The sequence below is a fragment of the Notamacropus eugenii genome, chromosome 5 (genome assembly GCF_028372415.1).
Source record: "Notamacropus eugenii isolate mMacEug1 chromosome 5, mMacEug1.pri_v2, whole genome shotgun sequence".
NCBI lineage: Eukaryota > Metazoa > Chordata > Mammalia > Diprotodontia > Macropodidae > Notamacropus > Notamacropus eugenii.
In genome coordinates this window covers 4,556,407-4,575,229 of record NC_092876.1, presented here as the reverse complement: position 1 = coordinate 4,575,229, position 18,823 = coordinate 4,556,407, and the positions used below count along the sequence as shown (strand labels likewise).

Below are 18,823 nucleotides of genomic sequence, written 5' to 3'. Positions count from 1 at the left end.
TTAGGTTTCTAGCTTACCCCCATGATAGATAATGCTTGCTGATGATTTAAGATAAATGTTACTTATTATTTTGAGGCATGCTCCCTTTATTCGTACAGTCTGTAGTGTTTCAATAGGAATGGGTCCTGTATTTTGTCAAATGTTTTCTCTGCATCCATTGAGATAATCATAGGATTTCTGTTGGATTTTTAAAATTGATATGATCAGTTGTACTGATAGTTTCCTTAATATTGAAGCAGTCCTGCATTCCTGGTATAAATTCCTCCTGGTCATAGTGTATGATACTTGTGATATATTGCTGTAATGTCTTTGTTAGTATTTTATTTAAAATTTTTGTATCAATATTCAGAAATTGATTTATAATTTTTGCTCCTCTCATTTGACTCTTCCTGGTTTAGGTAACTACACCATATTTGTGTCATGAAAGGAATTTGGTATGACTCCTCCACCTATTTTTCCAAATAGTTTATATAGCATTGGGACTAATTGTTCTTTAAATGTTTGGTAGAATTCACTTGTGAATCCATCTGGTCCTGGGTTTTTTTTCCTTAGGAATTTCACTGATGGCTTGTTCAATTTCTTTTTCTAAAATTGAATTATTTAAGTATTTTATTTTTTCTTCTGTTAATCTGGGTAGTTTAGGGGGCAAAGCCAAGATGGCAGAATAGAAGGACAGACCTGCTCAGCTCTCCCCTCATAGCCTATAAAACACCTGTTAAAAAATGACTCTAAACAAATTCTAGAGCAGCAGAAGCCACAAAACAACAGAGGAAAGGGATTTCCAGCCCAAGACAGCCTGGAAGGCCAACAGGAAAGGTCTATCTCACTGGGCTCAGAGCAGAGTACAGTCCAGCCTTGGCTGCACCACAACTCAGGGACAGGACTGGAGCAGGCTTCAGGGTGCAGAATCATGGGTAGCAGCTGTGAGTACCAGATTTCTTAACCCACAAATGCCAAAGACAGCTTCAAAGGTCAGTAAGAAAGTTCTTTCACCTGGGTGAGAAGGGAGCCCAGTCTGGCCCCAGTCCTGGCTCCAGGGTAGCAGCAGCATCCACTTTTGGAGCCCTTGGCCTAAAGACTCTGGGGGATCTGGGTCTCAGTTCTGAGTGGCAGCCCTGGGGTGAGGAGGAGCTCTTGCGTGGTAGAGCTGGTGGAGGCTCTGGAGAGGAAATTCTACTCTCAGATTCTGGGCAGAAAAGAGTGCTTGTTGCTCCCAGAGGAGTAAACTCCTCTCCTTTGGTTGTTCCACCTTGGAAGAACTGAGAACTTACAGGTCCCGAGAGTATACCCTCCACTTGACAAAGAACTCAAAAGTCAAATAACAGGCTGAGAAAATGCCAAAAAAAAGGTAAAAAAAAATAAGACTATAAAAGGTTACTTTCTTGGTGAAAAGCTATTTTCTTCCATCTTTTCAGATGAGGAAGAACAATGTTTAACATCAGAGGAAGACATCAGAGTCAAGGTTTCTACATCCAAAACCTCCAAAAAAAAATGCAATGGTCTCAGGCCATGAAAGAACTCAAAAAGGATTTTGAAAATCAAGTAAGAGAAGTGGAGGAAAAATTAGGAAGAGAAATGAGAGCAGTGCAAGAAAATCATGAAAAGCTAGTCAACAGCTTACTAAAGGAGACCCAAAGAAATGCTGAAGACAACAACACCTTTAAAAATACGCTAACCCAAATGGCAAAAGAGGTCCAAAAAGCCAACGAGGAGAATGATGCTTTAAAAAACAGTATTAGCCAAATGGAAAAGGAGGTTCAAAAGCTCACTGAAGAAAATAGTTCTTTAAAAATTAGAATGGAGCAGATGGAGGCTAATGACTGTATGAGAAACCAAGAAATTATAAAACAAAACCAAAAGAATGAAAAAGATAGAAGACAATGTGAAATATCTTATTGGAACTGCCCTGGAAAATAGATTCAGGAGAGATAATTTAAAAATTATTGGTCTACCTGAAAACCATGATCAGAAAAAGAGCCTAAACATCATCTTCTAAGAAATTATCAAGGAAAACTGCCCTGATATTCTAGACCCAGAGGGTAAAATAGAAATGGAAAGATTTCATAGATCACCTCCTGAAAGAGATCTCCAAAGGAAACTCCTAGGAATATTGTAGCCAAATTCCAGAGTTCCCAGGTCAAGGAGAAGATATTGCAAGCAGCCAGAAAGAAATAATTCAAATATTTTGGAAATACAATCAAGGTAACAGCCTCTACACTAAGGGGTCAAAGGGCTTGGAATATGATATTCCAGAGGTCAAAGGAGATAGGATTAAAACCAAGAATCACCTATCCAGCAAAACTGAGTATAATATTTCAGGAAAAAAAATGGAATTTTAATGAAATACAGGACTTCCAAGCATTCTTGTTGAAAAGACCAGAGCTGAATAGAAAATTTGACTTTCAAATATAAGAATCAAGAGAAACATGAAAGGTAAGCAGGAAAGAGAAGCCTTCAGGAACTCATTAAAGTTGAACTGTTTACATTCCTACATGGAAAGATGTTATTTGTAACTCATGAGATCTTTTTCAATATTAGGGTAGTTAGAGGGAATATATATATATACACACACACAATGTAGTTGTGCATGGGCAGGTATGTATGTGTATATTATGTATGTGTAGGTATGTATATGTAAATGGATGGATGGATGGATGCATAGATGTATATGTGTATGTATACATAGACAGAGGGTGAGCTGAGAATACCTTAAAAAAAAAGGAGAATATTTAAAAAAAATAAAATTTATTGTTGAATGGAATATACTAGGAGTAAGAGAAAGGGAGAGGTAGAATGTAGCAAGTCACCTCACATAAAAGAGGGAAGAGAGCTTTTACAATGGAGGGGAAGAGGGAGGAGATGAAAAGAAATAATTGAGCCTTACTCTCATGAGAGTTGGCTTAAGGAGGGAAGAACCCACAGTCAATTGGACATGAAAATCTATTTTACCCTGAAGGAAGGCAAAGGGGAAGAGGATAGGAGAGGGAAGATAATAGAAGGGACAGCAAACTGGGGAAAGGGATAAGCAGAAGCAAACACTATTGTGGGAGGACAGATCAAGGGAGATAATGGAATAAATGAAGGGCAGGATAGGACAGAGGGAAATGTGGTTAGTCTTTTAGAACATAACTATTATGGAAGTGCTTTGCATTGTTACACATGTATGACCTATATTGTGTTGCTTGTTTTCTCAATGAGGGTAGGTGGGGAGGGAGGAAAAGAATATGGAACTCACAGCTTTAATAATGAATGTTAAAAGTTGTTTTAGCATGCAACTGGGAAATAAGATGTACAGGCAATGGAGCATAGAAATCTATTTTGCCCTACAGGAAAATAGAGGGGAAGGGGGATGGAAGAAGAGTAGGTAATAGAAGAGGACAGACTGGAGGAAAGGGTGGATGGGGTGCATGCTGTCCTGGGGTGGGGATGGGGAGAGATGGGGAGAAAAGGTTGAACTTAAATTCTTGTGAAAGTGAATGTTAAGAACTGAAAAATAAATAAATTATTTTTAAAAATCTGGGTAGTTTATATTTTTGTGGATCCATTTCACTTAGATTCTCAAATTTATCGGCATATAATTGGGTAAAATACTCCCTCATGATTTCTTTAATTTCCTCTTCTTTGGTGGTGAATTCACCCTTCCATTTTTTTATGACAGTCATTTGATTTTCTTTCCTTTTTTAAAAATCAAATTAACCAAAGGTTTATTTCTTTTATTTTTTTAAATCAACTTCTAGTTTAATTTATTAATTTAATGGTTTTCTTACTTTCAATTTTATTCACCTCTCCTTTGATTTTCGGGATTTCCAATTTGGTGTTTAATTGGGATTTTTAAATCGTTCTTTTTCTAGTGTTTTTAGTTGCAAGCCCAATTCCTTGATCTGTTCCTTCTCTATTTTATTGATGTAAGCATTTAGAGTGATAAAATTTCCCCTAAGTACTGCATCCCATAAATTTTGATTTCCTTTTTAATTTTAAATATTTTATTTTATGCACTTTAAACTGTGATTTTAGAAGAGACCCATCAGCTGCCTCAATACCAAGAGGCTCACTCCACACTAAGGGAAGGCTCAAGAGCCATTAGCACCCCACACAAGTGGACTGAGCTGCTCCCCATGGAGCCCCCCTACTCCTGTTGGGGGTGGGGGTGATGCCACAGAAATTATTTTTGTTCAGGTCTGGGCTGCACTGGATGGCCCTTGGGGTTGCTCCTAATGTAGAGAGTTTGCCATTTGGGGACATGCTCCTTGACCTTCTTGTCCTCCATTAATATTGGGCCAGACTTCCTGCCCTCATTCCTGTTTCCTGATAAATCTCTTTCTCCTGTCCCCCTTCTCCAGAGGCCACTGTCATTGTTAAGGATGGTCAATGAAATGGCGTCATTTTCAGGGACATTATCATTGTCTTATGGACATGCGGGGGAAGGTTTTCTGATCTCTTCTATATTGACAAGATCCCTGGAATGAGAGGCTGGGCAGCCGTGCCCTTGGGTTCACCCCTTCTGTTCAGGAGGCCAGGCAGCTACGTGGCACAGTGGCAGATGGAATATTGGACCAGGGGCTCATGAGTTCAGATCCTGCCTCAGAACTTGCTAGCTGTCACAGTGGACAGAGCTCTGGTCCTGGAATCAGGAGAACTTGTGTTCAAATCCAGCCTCACATACCTACTAGCTGTGTGACCCTAGGCAATTTTACAGGATACTGCAAAAGCAGTTCTTAGGGGAAGTTTTATATCTTTGAGTGACTACATGAATAAAATAGAGAAAGAGGAGATCAATAAATTGGACATGCAGCTGAAACACTCAAAGAAGAACAAATTGAAACTCCCCAAGTAAATACCAAATTAGAAATACTGAAAACCAAAGGAGAGATGAATAAAACTGAAATTAAGAAAACTATTGAACTACTAAAACTAGGAGTTTTAATTAATAAAATTAATGGAACCTAGGCAATTCACCTAATGTCTTTGTGCCTTAGTTTTCTCATCTATAAAATGGGGATGATAATAATAGCATCTGCCTCCCAGGGTTGTTAGGAATATCGAACACGATCACGTAGGTCAAGTGCTTTGCCAACCTCAAAATGTTACATAATGTAAGTTACTGCTGTTTATGCCTCAGATTCCCCATACAGAGAGTCAACGTGTGGCCCAAACTTTGGAACCTTTAAGCTCCCTTGAACTGAAATGATCTAAAATCTCTGACAATTCATAGGAAGATGGCATGTCAGGTGGAGAAGGGATTCCTGGGGTCCAAGCCAGACCTGAAGCAGGATCTCCTCTAGAACATCCTTGACCAATCATTCTCCAGCTTCTGCTCCAAGACCACAAGCTCCAGAGGCAGTTCAGGCCATCCCCCAAGGCTTTCTAAACTTTTTCTTATATCAAGACTAAAATGGGATTCCTGGACACTAGGGCCCTCCATGTAGCCTAGGACATCATCAGCTTTTCTAGCTGCCAATTCTCTATGGAATAAGGAGATTCCTGATTCTGGCTAAGTTTCAGATAACCCTCTAATGTCTCTGACCACTTGGATTCCAGTGATTTTTGTTCTTAATTTCTATCAGCCTGGAGTAATAGACTTGTAATTCAGCAATCCTCTCAAACATCAGAGAAGGAAAATCACCAGAAACAGATATGGAAAAACTTAGAGGGGACATTCTCCAGACCACATATTTGGAAAGGGTACTGTCTAAGAAACCCAGTTATGGATGCAATTAGGAAACTTTTTAGATAAAAATTGCAAAGAAATGCGTTTGTTGGTGAACAGATTTCAGCCAGCTGATTGACTGTTCTCCACAAGAAAGCTCTTAATGTATTGGAATAGGAACTCAGAGAATGTAGTGACCTTGAGAGAGTGTCTAATCAGATCATCTCCAGGCATACGAGACCATGGAATTATGATGAATAAGGGAATCTCTTTTGTTACCACAGTCTTAATTCAGCATCAAAGTTCACAGAGAGAAAAGGAAAGGACTCTGAATATTGTCAAGAGAGCTTTATTAAAGCTTCAAATCTCAATTGACATCAGGACATTCATCACAATACCAGAGAACTTGTATGGGAGAAAAACCCGGTGAATCTAAGGGATGTGAAACAGCCTTCAGTTGGAGCTCATGACACATTCTCATCGCCAAATTCATGCTAGAGAGAAACTTCAAAAAAAACATGTAAAGAACGTGAACAGAAGTTCTTCAGTCAGAGCTCAGCCCTCATTTTTTGCTGTTCAGTCAGTTCTGTCGTGTCTGACTGTCCGTGATCCTACTTGGGGTTTTCTTGGCAAAGATGCTGGAATGGTTTGCGCCATTTCCTTCTCCTTACCCATCTTTTGATAGTTAAGGAAACTGAGGTAAGCAGCGTGAAGTGACTTACCCAGGATCACCAGCTAGTATGTGTCTGAGGCTGGATTTGAGCTCTTGAAGATGTCTTCCTGACTGAAGGCCCAGGGATCTGTCCACTATGCCACGTGGCTCCCCTTATTAAACAGAAAATAATTCATAGCAGAGAAACTGTAGGATGTAAGTAAGGAAAATAGAAATACTTCAACAATACTATGAATTTAAGAATCAAGATTCACAAAACATCAGAGAATCTGTAGTAGAGAGAGACCTTATAAATGCAGGGAATGTGGTAAGGCCTCAGACACTGAATCTCAGAGAATTCACACTGGACAGAAACTCTGGGAATCTATGACTGTAGAAATGAATGCCTTTAATTACTGGGGTGACCCTTCAACAGCAAATGATTCCAGGCACATTTTACACTGATACAGGAAAGTAGCTGCTATAGTATCCCCATTTTATAGTTAAGGAACCTGAGGCAGACGGAGACTGAATGACTTGCCCAGGGTCACACAACTAATAAGTGTCTGAGTCCAGATTTGAAGCCAGAAGCAGAGGACAAAAATGCTGAACAGGACAAAGAATCGTTAGAGCAAAAGCAAAAGACAGCAACCCTGGGAAACCAACTGAGCTTCAGCAAGTGAAAGCAACTGACCTTGAAGCTAGAGGTTGGTGAGGCTCTCTGAAATATTTTCCTCCAAGAAAAACACAATTCTTGTCCACTATATTTCAAGAAACTTCACACACACAAATAATTATCTGGAAGTGTTTGAATTGCAAGGCAAAGGGGTAGTGCCATAGTGTATGATTAGAGAGGAGCTCCAACCATAATTCACTCAGAAATGCAATCATTAAGCTACATCTTTTCAAAGTCAAACTGTTACAAGTCGCTAAGAAGAAACAATTTCCAGGCTCAGTCTCTATGGACTGTGCCACCTAGCTCTAGACAAGGAAAATCTGCCCAAACAAACAAAGACAGCAGAGAGGCTAAAGTAACGCACAAATAAAAAATGTTTCTAATATAATGAAGAAACACTATGCGATGATATGCTCTACAAGCTTATAAAGGAAGCCAAGATCAAATCTCACGGGACGAGTCAACAACAGTAAGAAATAAAAAAATAAAAAAGAAAAGAAGCAATAAGAAAAAAAGAAACAAAATATTTCAAAAACTGATGGAATACAATGAACCAAAATGCAAAGGTACTTCCTGGGCATTTCACCCTGAGCTTTATTGCTCCTGTGTTCGGCCTAGGGGCCGATGAGCTACCCCAGCCTTCTGACCTTTCCACTGGTCTTCGGTGGCCATCTGGATAAACGTATGAGAGAAGAGACTTTCCAGAGTCGAACAAGGGTTAGGCTTTATTCAGGGTCTTAGTTACGTATCCATATGTAGGGCGAATTCTCCCCCAGAGGAGAGGAATGCTCCTCCTCCCAAGGGGCAAGGATCATACAGCAAGAGGATGGGAGTGGAAGAGGGGAGGGACCCTCTTCCCTCTAAGGGCCCCACAGCAGGAAGAGCCCCCGGAGGGGACTCCGCAGCCAGAAGAGTGCCTTTAGGCTTTCCTGTCCCTACTTAAGCTCTCCCGCCGCATAGTTTGCACGTGCATACCGTGCGTGCTCTCAGCCCCTAGCTAATTAACAACAGGTGTGCTCAGACCACGGGCCAATCTCAAGGGTGGGATGCTCTCCCCAGCACGTATCCCATGGAGAAGAGGTGGAAATGCATGAGATAGCCCATGTTTCACGCCTCAATCCCCAGCTGTTCCCTGGGGGGCCTTGTGAGAACTCTGAGGTTTAGAAGTCCTCACCTTTACCTGCCCGAGACTGTCCATGTGAAAACTGAGCTTACACCCCAACACTCCTGATTTATTGTCTCTGTGCTTACAACCCCCATGTAGTCACCCTCTGTTGCCCAATTGCTTTTATCTATTGTACAAAGATACTTCCTGGGCATTTCACCCTGAGCTTTATTGCTCCTGATCTTATCGTCTCTGTGCTTACAACCCCCATGTAGTCACCCCCTGTTGCCCGATTGCTTTTATCTTTTGTGCATTTATTTTAAAAAACTAACTTGGGGGGGGGGGGGTGAGTTCCCTGGGCTTCTCCACCAGTCTCTTCAGATAAATCTCATTTTCGCTAGAATTGTTTCCTTTTGTAGCTTCCAAATTTTATTCATTGAGTATCTCCCATCCTCTTAGGCTGATTTTCCCTGTGGCATGTTCGTTCTTAGGATTTTGCTTTTCCTCTGAATCTTATAAATGTTTTTTGAACTATAAATGTGAATACATATAAAATATTACACACATTTAAAATCAACTTTACAAATGAAAGCTGAGAGAGGGATTCTTAACAGTTGAAGTAGATATTAGGGTCTCAACCCAGTAAGCTTAATATAAATTAACAGTATGATATGGCATCTAAAATCTGTGGTTTGGTCCTCATTCTCCTTTGTTGGCTCTTCAACTTGGATTCAATGATCATTTTTATGTATAGAATTCTCAAATTTCCTTATCCGGTCCTAACCTTTCTCCAGACTTGCTTCTCCAGCTGCCAATTGGACATTTCAAACTGAATGTCCCATAAACATTTTAAATTTCTTACTCCAAAACAGAACTCATCCTTCCCTAATTGCCCCATCCTCCTCACTTCGGTATCATTGTTGAGGACCACCATTCTCATAATTACTCAGACTCATAATTCAAGTGTTGCCCTCAGTTCTTGCTCTTTTTCATTTCCCTCCCCATTGTCAATCCATTGCCATATCCTGTTGATTTTATCTTCACAATATCCTCATATACAGCCCCTGTTTTCTCCTCTGAATGCCACCATGATGGTGCTAGCCCTTATCCCCCGCATACTTGAACTATTGCAATAGCAGTGGTCTCCCTGCCTCAAGTCTCTCCCCATTCCAGTCTATGCTCTGACACTCAGCGATCAAATTGATCATCCGAAAGCATATCACCCCTTATTCAATCAATTCCAGTGGCTCCCTATTACCTCCAGGATCAAATATAAAATCCACCGTTTAGCTTTTAACGCCCTTCATAGCCTGCTTCCCAGCCCAGCCTTTCCGTTACTTTTACATCTTACGTCCCTTCATTTATTCACCAGCCTTCGTGGTGATCCTTTGGAAAAGCCTCTGCGTCTTCCCAATTCTGGACCTTTCTGTCCCCATGCCTAGACCCTCCTGGCTTCCTTCAAGTCTTGGCTAAAATCCCATCTTCTAGAAGAAGCCTTACCCAAACTCCCTTAATCCTGGTGCCCACCCTCTGCCCACCTGTACGCATCTTGTTTGTATTTCCTCGAAGGTAGTCTCTCCTTATTCAGATGATGAGCTTCTGGCCGGTAGGGACCATCCGTCAGCCAATGAGAGCTTCCGAGCCTTCCGAGGAAAAGGGAAGATCCTAAGGACTAAAACGCCATAGGGGAAATCAGCCTGGGGCGGGCAGATGTTCAAAGAACCGGTAGACACAAAGAGAAACAATTCCACTGCGGAAGGAAAATGATTGATCTAATCTGTGTGGGTCCTCTCCCCCCGTCTCCGCCCGCGTTAGATTTGAAAAGGAAACGCACAGGAGGCATCAGCTAACAGAGGTTGACTACGGGAGGGTAGCACGCCCAGGCACAATGGGTCAGGACCCGTAAAGCTCAGGGGAAGTGGAGGACGGAAAAGAGAGGCTCACGACTGGGCCTCCGAGGGGGCGCGGCCCCAGGAGGGTGATCCGCCCCAGGAGGGTGATCCGCCCCAGGAGGGTGACCCGCCCCAGGAGGGTGACCCGCCCCAGGAGGGTGACCGACCCCAGGAGGGTGATCCGCCTCAGGAGGGTGACCCGCCCCAGGAGGGTGACCGGCTCCAGGAGGGTGAGCCGCCCCAGGAGGATGACCGACCCCAGGAGGGTGATCCGCCCCAGGAGGGTGACCCGCCCCAGGAGGGTGACCCGCCCCAGGAGGGTGACCGACCCCAGGAGGGTGACCCGCCCCAGGAGGGTGAGCCGCCCCAGGAGGGTGACCGACCCCAGGAGGGTGAGCCGCCCCAGGACAGTGACCGACCACGGGCTTTGCCCAGCAGAACTGGGAGAGGAAAAGAAGGCGGGAGATGAGGAGGGAGCCCACGCGCGTCCGAGCCTCGGGACGCACGCACGCACACCTCTCTTAGACGTGAACGAACACACACAGACACACGTGGAATGCCAAAGAGACTGCACTCTTGGAGGCACCGGCCACACCAGCCGCGGACGTTCACAAAGGAAGTGACAGCTCAGGCCCCGCCCCTCCAAGATCGAGAAGGGGGAGGGCAGAGATGCTCGGGGGCGCATGCGCCTGCAGTTGCCTTCCTTAACCCCGCCCCCCCGTCTATACTGCGTCTGCGCAGACACAGCGACAACCCGCAGGCTTCTGAGTCCGTGGGGGGCTACGGGGGCGAAATTGGAGAGGTGCAAAGGGAGGTGAGGCCGCGTGTGGCTGTGGGGGCGGTAAGGGGCGGGGGGGCTTCCTGGGATGGCCCCCCGGGTCAGGCCTCCGTTGTGCGCTGTGTAGCCGTATAGTTGTGCCCCAGGGGTGTGCCAGGGGTGCGCCCGCTACGTGGGCACTGACGTCCCTGTCTGTTGTGGGTGCCAATGTTGTGTTTGTACATCTGTTGTGTGATCGTGCGACTGATGTTTGTTTGCTAGGAGTTTGTCCGTTGTGAGTGTGGTGGTGTCCCTGTGTGTGTCTGTTGTGTGTGCACTGAGAACGTCCTTGTGTGTGTGTGTGTGTGTGGGGGGGTCCTCGTCTTCGGGTCTCAGCCTGAGACTCTGGGGTGTCTGTGCCTCTGTCCCAGGTGAGACGTGCGCAGGACCAGACCCCGAGTCCGAGACCAATCTCCTCCGGGGAGGAAGGCGAGTTTCCCAGGGCTCCCCTTGGCTGTCCCCGAACTTCAGGGTTGGGGGATGGGTTTGGACGGGGCAGCCCTGTCCCAGGACTCACTGCCCTGCCTGGCTGGTGGGCGCGAGGGCATGAGACAAAACGCAGCTCAGCAAGTGTTGGTGAATCCCAGAGCTTGGAATGGAGCCCTCACTTGTGCCGGGCACCACGCTAAGCCCTGGGGATACAAATAAAGACAAAAACATAATCCCCAATCCGTGCCCTCCAGAAGATCAGTCTAACCCTTAGAATCCAAGAGGGAGACGCCCAGCAGAGGGCTAAGTTCATGTTCGGTCGTTTTTTATTCTTGTCAGATTCTTCATGACCCCTTTGAGATTTTCTTTCTGGAGTGGCTTGCCGCTTCCTTCTTCAGCCCATTTTACAGATGAGGAAACTGAGTCAAACAAGGTGAATTGATTTGCCCAGGGTCACACAGTTAGTAAAGGTCTGAGGCAGGATTTGAACTCAGGACTTCCTGACTCCAGGCCAGAAGCTGCAGTCGCTTCGCTACCTAACTGCCCTACAGAGAACCTACTGCCCATGACAGCCCTCCTTGGCTCAAATCCAATTCACCTGCCTGTCATGGCATCGCCTCCCTGATGTCACGGTCCTCTTCCAGAACGAAGGACGGGCAGCAGAAGTAACCAAGCATAAAATTATCAAGCAGGAAGCTTGGCTAAGAGACTGGTTCGCCTCCTGGATTCAGGGCTCCCTGGAAAGAGCTGCTCCCTCCTCCCCAGGAGTATCCCCAGCTCTTTCCACCGGGTCACATATGGCATGAGTGGGACGCTGGTTACCCACGATGGGCTCCTCTGGACGTCCTCCAGCGAATCCATGCCCCTCCAATGTGGTGCAGGATAGGAGTAGGAATTGTCAGGAACAGTAGCAGACAAGTCAAGTTTGCAAGGCACTTTATGTCGGTTTATCCTGTCCTTTAAAAATCTGTGTATAAAAATCAATAAACATTTATTAAGCGCCTACTATATGCCAGGCACTGGCATATGTCAGCACCTTTTTTATTTTATGAAAATATTTTTTATTCTGAACTTAAACACCAAAAAAAAAAAAAAAAAGGGAAGGTAAAGTGTAAAAAAAGATGATATTGAAACCTGGCTCCCTAGTCCATAGCGGTTGCTAGATGACAAATTCAGCCATGATGCCCCAAGCTGGTTGGGTTCTTTCTCCTCTTCTTTCCCTTCTATGCATTAAACATGTGTCCAGGGTCCTGTGAGGTCGTCCTTTGGTATCACTGTTTTCCCCTTCCTGCCCCAAATTCACCTCCTCCCTGTTACAAAAGAAGCAGCATAGCCATGGCCCAGAATGGAGACTTCTTTGAGCATCTTGAGTCTGTCACCCCTGTCAGGAGGCAGGGAGCATGATTCATCATCTAAACAGCTGAACCTGGAGTCAGGAAGACTTGAGTTCAGATCTGGCCTCAGACCTGATAGCTGTCACTCTGGGCAAGTCACTTCACCCCTCTTTGTCTCAGTTTCCTCCTCTGTAAAAAGGGAATTGTTATGAAGATCACATGAGACAATAATTATAAAGCATTTACAACAGTCCCTGGCACTTAGTAGGTGCTATGTAAATGTTAGCTCTTATTAGTTATCATAATTGTAAAGCACTTACCTCAGTGCTTGGCGCGTAGTAGGTGCAATATAAATGCTAGCTATCGTCATCATCATTTTCATCAGATGACATGATTTTCTGACCTTTGGAGTCATGGTTGGTCATCGTTTCTCTTGACCATGTTTTGTTACTGTCTAAGCTATTTCCTTGGTTCTCACCTCATTCCACATCTACTCATCCAAGTCTTCCTCAGATTCTTTGGAAAGGTCTCTTCCATGACTTCTTCCAGTACATTCATTTACCACAGTTTGTTCAACTCTTGCTCTGTTGATGAACATCTTTATGAATTTCCAGTCTGTTGGTTTTCTTTTTCTTTCCTTTTAATTCTCCTTCAGGATCTGTCCTGTGAAGCTTAAGTCTGTCTGGTTTTGCTCACTGCTCTTCATTCTGCTTATGACTAATGCCTCCCTTAATCTAGTCGTCCTTCTTCTGCCTTCACTCTCTTTCTCTTGACCCCTTTCCCTCCTCTTTCCCTTTTGGGTTGGGTCAGCTGGGTGGTGCAGTGGATACAGCACCAGTGCAGGAGTCAGGAGGACCTGAGTTCAAATCTCACCTCAGACACTTGACACTTACTGGCTGTGTGACCCTGGGCAGGTCACTTAATCCTGTTTGCCTTCATTTCCTCATCTATAAAATGAGTTATAGGAGGAAATGGCAAACCACTCCAGTATATTTACTAAGAAAACCTCAAAGGGGTTCATGAAGAGTCAGACATGACTGAACAAGTGAAAATGATGCCTGATGATGACAGTTCTGAGGGGCTACATATGTTACCTCCCCGTATGAGAATATAGACAATTTAACCTCGATTAAGCCTTTAACCTTACGATTGCTCCCTCATGTTGATCTTTTTATGTTTCTCTTGTCTCGTGTTTATGTGTCACATTTTCTACTTAGCTCTGGTCATTAAGAATGTTTGGAAGTCCTTTATTTTGTTAAAAGTACATTTTTTCCATCTATATACTGTGTGCTTACACACACACACACACACACACACACACACACACACACACTTAGTTTTACTAGGTAGATGATTCTTGGTTGTGAGGCTATATTCTTTCCCTGTGAAATATCATATTCCAAGCCCTCCACTCCTGTAACATAGTAGTTGCTAAATCTTGTGTGATCCCAACTGTAGCTCCTCAGTACTTGAATCCTTTCTTTTTGCCTGCTTATTGTACTTTTTCCTTGATGTGGGACCTCTAGATTCTGCCCCCTTGGATTCTGCTCTTGGAGCTTCCTGCCCTGGTGCCCCATCTTGGTCCTTTTTCAATCCCTGGGCATTAGAATTCTGCAATTCAAGCCAGACACTGTCTCCAGGACTTGCAGACTTCCCTGTCTGTGTCTCTAAGTTACCCTGCCCTGTAACAGGAACTCACTGTGACTTTTTTTCTTGGCTTGCCTGATCAGAATTTGTTCTGGCACATTTTCTAGGTTGCAGAAAAGGTTTGCTGGGTGAACTAGACAAAATTGCTTGCTCTTACTCCACCATTTTGACTCCAGCCCATCACAGATAATTTTGGAAGGGGCAATTTCCATTGAATAATTAGGTCTGAAGTCAGATTGCAGAGAATTTCAGAGAGAGAGAGAGAGGAGAGAGAGAGAGAGAGAGAGAGAGAGAGAGAGAGAGAGAGAGAGAGAGAGAGAGAGAGAGAGAGAACGAGGCCTCAGTTCTAGATTGCTTTTCAAGGACTTTATGGAGGAAAGAGAGGTGTTATTATTACCCCCATTTTACAAATAAGGAAACAGGCAGACAAAGTGACTTGTCCAGGGTCTCATAGCTGGTATCAGAGGGTGGGTTTGAACTCAAGTCTTTCTGACTCCACGTCCAATGTCATGCTGTATGCTACCCATCTCTTAAGAGAGGTGATGGACTCAGGATGCAGACCGAGCTGTTTATTTTGGATGTGTTTTGCTGGACTTTGCATGTTTGTATTACACGGATTTTGTTTTCTCAACGGCAAGTTAGATTGAGGGACATAAAATAAATGCATGTTAATAGAAAAATAATTTAAATTTGTTAAATTTACCATAAATATTTCTCATGAGCTATTATTTTTCCATTTATTTTATTTTCACTATTTCATGTATTCATGTATTGATTTTCATATAATTTATTTTCAATAGGGACAAGTGTGTGTTCCTAAAATCCCTCTCATTTGTTGAATAGAAAAAAAATAATTACCTCCTTTTACAACCAAGATAAGTGCATTATTCTATTCCCTTCCTTCTCTTTGGCATTTCCTTAAAAAAAAAAATTCTTCTATTATCCAGCTGGAATCCATTGATATAAATGACATGAGATGTGGAACTAAATTAATTTCTTGCCAAATTGCTAAATCATTTTCCCAAGTCCATTTGGTGAGTTATGAATCCTTCTCCTAAGTTTTATTTTTTGTTGGTTGACTAAACTAAGCCCTTTTATCTCTTTGGTTGGCTTTCTAATCTAGGTATTCTTTTCAGGTCTACCGTCTTATGCCCCTTTGACTCATTGGTTTGAGTAGTAGAGTTGGAAGGCTCCTTACTCCTCAATGCCTCTTGAGACCTAGCTTGTCCCACCATACATCAGTATCAGCTCCTCCTTTAAGATTCTCTCAATCCAAATTTTTCACTCAATCTAAATCCTGGTGGCTGTTATCTATCACCCCCAGGGCATTTTCTTTCATTTCTCAATGAATTTCATGCCTGGATCACCATTACCTTCTCCAGCCCAACCCTGGAATGCTCTTTTACTGTCCTGACTGGGTCCAAGACAAATTTATTACCTAATCTCAACTGGACCCTTACTGCCGCAAGACTTCTATTATTCCCCGAATTATTCTCTGTCCCACTCACCACCATGGCTCTTCCAAACATCTCTTCTCCCCTCCCACAGCTTCCCCTATCCTCACTCACCCACTCAAAGCCCTCACTTCATACTGTGCTGATGAAATCAGTTCACCACCAACTGCTCCTTTTCCCTTCTGCCTCATCTAACAACTCTTCTTCATCATCTGACAACTCCCTTGACAACACTCCTTACCATTTTTTCCTTTCCTCTGTCTCTGCAAATGAGGTGGCCCTTCTCATCCAGGCTACTTCTTCCAAGCCCCTCCTACCTCCACTCCCACTATCATTCCTTTTCCCCTCTTCAAGCTTTCTTTACTTCCTGGTTCAAAATGAGAGCTTGAAAAGACCTTAGCTTAAAAAGGTCAAGATGTCCCACTGCATGCTGACCCCTCTCCAGTCATCCTGATCAGTATCTGGCCACTAGACCCGGATGGCTGTGGAGGAGAAAGTGAGGCTGGTGATTTTGCACATCCCTGCCTCACTTAAATCCTCTTCACTTGCCAGTCATGTCATCATCTCCCTGATATCATGGTCCTCTTTGAGAACATGGGACAAGCCACACAACCTCCTGGTGCATTCCCATTCTCTTCTATCCTTAAAAAACCCTCACAAGCTACTGCAAATCCCTTGCTAGGTGCTGACCTATGTTTCTCTTCCTTTTCTCAGCCTAAATCCTTGAAAAAGCTGTCCACTCTTAGTACCTTCATTTCCTCTCACTCCCTTCTTTTATTTTTAAAACACATTTTACTTTCTTTTAGTCATTGACCTCCTCTGGGTCAAAGGGAATGGGCATTTTGGTTACTCTTTTCACATGATTAAAATTGCCTTTCCAGGATTCCCAGCCCCACCAGGCATAGGTCAGTATGCCCACCTTTCTATAGCCTCTCCAGCATAGACTTCCCATCTTTTGTCACCTTTGTCAGTTTGTCAGGTGTGAAGTGAAGCCTCAGAATTGTTTTAGTTTTTATTCTTCTTTGTAATTTGGAGAATTCTTTCATCTAGATGTTAATAGATTGGAATTATTTCAGAATCATTTGTTCATATTCTTTGACTATTTATCCATTAGAGAATAAATGGATTTCGGTCATGTAATTCAGTTGTTTCTATATTTTGGATATCTGATCCTTATGAGAGATGTTTGTTGCAAAAGATTCCCTACCTTCCAATGGACTGCTTGCCTTCCTATCTTAGTTGCATTGATTTTGTTGATGCAAAAACTTTTCCATTTCTTATAACTGAAATTTTTTTTCTTTTTCTAATGTCTGCTAGCCCTTGTTTGGTTGATAATTCACTCCCTAGCTTTTGGATATGGCCAATGGAAGAATTTGTTTTACTTCACTGTATACATTTGTAACAAGGGTTTTCTTTTTCTTTCTTTCTCAAGGGACAGGGAAGGAGAAGATGGATTTTCATTGATGGAAAAAAATAAAATTTAATTTAAAAAAATTCTCCTAGACATGACTGTGAAAAGTCCCTGATCTGTTTTTTTCTAACTTTTTAAAATTAAATTATTTGTTTTCAGTATTCTACAATCATTTCCATATATTTTAGCTTTTTTCCCCTCCCTCCCCCTCCTTTTTTCCTCTTACTCCCTCCCTGAGATAGCATACAATTTTATATAGGTTCTACACATACATTCCCATTAAATACATTTTCAATTTAGTCATGTTGCATAGAAGAATTAAAATGAATGGGAGTAATCATAAAACAAAACATAATTCAAAAGAAAATGGTCTGCTTCATTGCGCGATCAAATTCCATAGTTCTTTCTCTAGATGTAGAAGGCATTTTGCCTCAAGAGTCCATTGGGAATTTTTTAAGTCCTTGCATTGCAATGAAGTACTAAGTCTACCAGAAAAATTCCTCACACACTGTGGTTGTTGCTGTGTACAAAGTTCTCCTGCTTCTGCTCCTTTCACTCAGCATCGGTTCATATAAGTCCTTCCAGGCCTCTCTGAAGTCTTCCTGCTCATCATTTCTTATAGCACAATAGTGTTCCATTACATTCATATACCACAATTTATTCAGCCATTCCTCAACTGATGGGCATTCCCTTGATTTCCAGTTCTTGGGCACCACAAAGAGTGCTGCTATAAATATTTTTGTACATGTGGGACCCTTTCCCATTTTTATGATCTCTTGGGAATACAGTCCTAGAAGAGATATTGCTGGGTCAAATGGTATGCACATTTTTGTAACCTTTTTGGGCATAGATCCAAATTGCTCTCCAGAATGGTTGGATCAGCTCACAGCTCCACCAACAATGAATTAGTGTTCCAACTCTCCCACATCTTCTCCAACATTTATCATCTTCCTGTTTTGTCATGTTAGCCAATCTGATAGGTGTGATGTGGTACCTCAGAGTAGTTTTGATTTGCATCTCTCTAATCAATAGCAATTTAGAGCACTTTTTTCCATATGATTATAGAGAGCTTTAATTTCTTCCTCTGAAAACTGCCTGTTCATTTCCTTTCACCATTTATCAACTGAAGAATTCTAACTTTTTTTTTTTATGATATTAACTTTCATATTCAAGTCAGTTGTCCATTTTGAATTGGCTATAGTATATGGTGTAAATACTAAATGTGATTTCTTCCACACTACTTTACAGGTTTTCCAACAATTCATGTTGAATAGGGAGCCCTTTTCTGGGTAATTCATGTGTCCCACAGGCATGGCAAATTCCTTCTATCCACAACTGAACTCATTTTCCCCAAAAGACAGTCTCCCCTCCTTGGCTTTCATACTACTCTTAATACCACCACCATGCTTCCTGCCTTCCAGGGTCATCATCTCAGCATCCGTCTCCACTTCCACTAATTCTGAAATCCCTAGTTTCCTTCAAACCCCAGCTTAAGCACCATCTTCTTCAGAAAGCATCTTGTGCTCTACCCGTCTACTCTGTCCCTGATGCCCCAAGTACTACCTTGTACTCATTTTGTGTGTTTTCTGTCTACATACACACGCATTTGTGTATTATACGTGTACGTACACACAGATGCAAATACACACACGTGTTTGTGTATGTACATGTACATACACATAGAGATACAAATATACATATTTGTTTATGTATATATGTACATGTGCACAGAGATACAAATACATACACATATACATAT

The 18,823-nt window shown here is 42.8% G+C and overlaps 1 protein-coding gene and 1 long non-coding RNA gene across 3 annotated transcripts in view; one reads left to right on the top strand and one right to left on the bottom strand.

Moving 5' to 3' along the window:
- Positions 1 to 5,993: 5,993 nt before the first annotated feature.
- LOC140508195 (uncharacterized) lies at positions 5,994 to 10,578 on the bottom strand. 2 transcript variants are annotated; one of them, XR_011968328.1, is made up of 4 exons: positions 10,489 to 10,578; positions 9,619 to 9,752; positions 6,370 to 6,472; positions 5,994 to 6,152 (listed from the first exon to the last, which is right to left on the bottom strand). It is a non-coding gene; the product is annotated as an uncharacterized lncRNA (long non-coding RNA). The 2 variants fall into 2 exon arrangements; XR_011968327.1 differs by having other exon boundaries at positions 5,994 to 6,472.
- The window catches only part of LOC140508141 (uncharacterized), a 27,921-nt gene continuing 19,471 nt past the window's right edge, over positions 10,374 to 18,823 (top strand). Inside the window, exon 1 of the mRNA XM_072615900.1 lies at positions 10,374 to 10,786. The gene's annotated coding sequence lies outside the window, so the exon portion shown is untranslated. The remainder of the gene's footprint in view (positions 10,787 to 18,823) is intronic.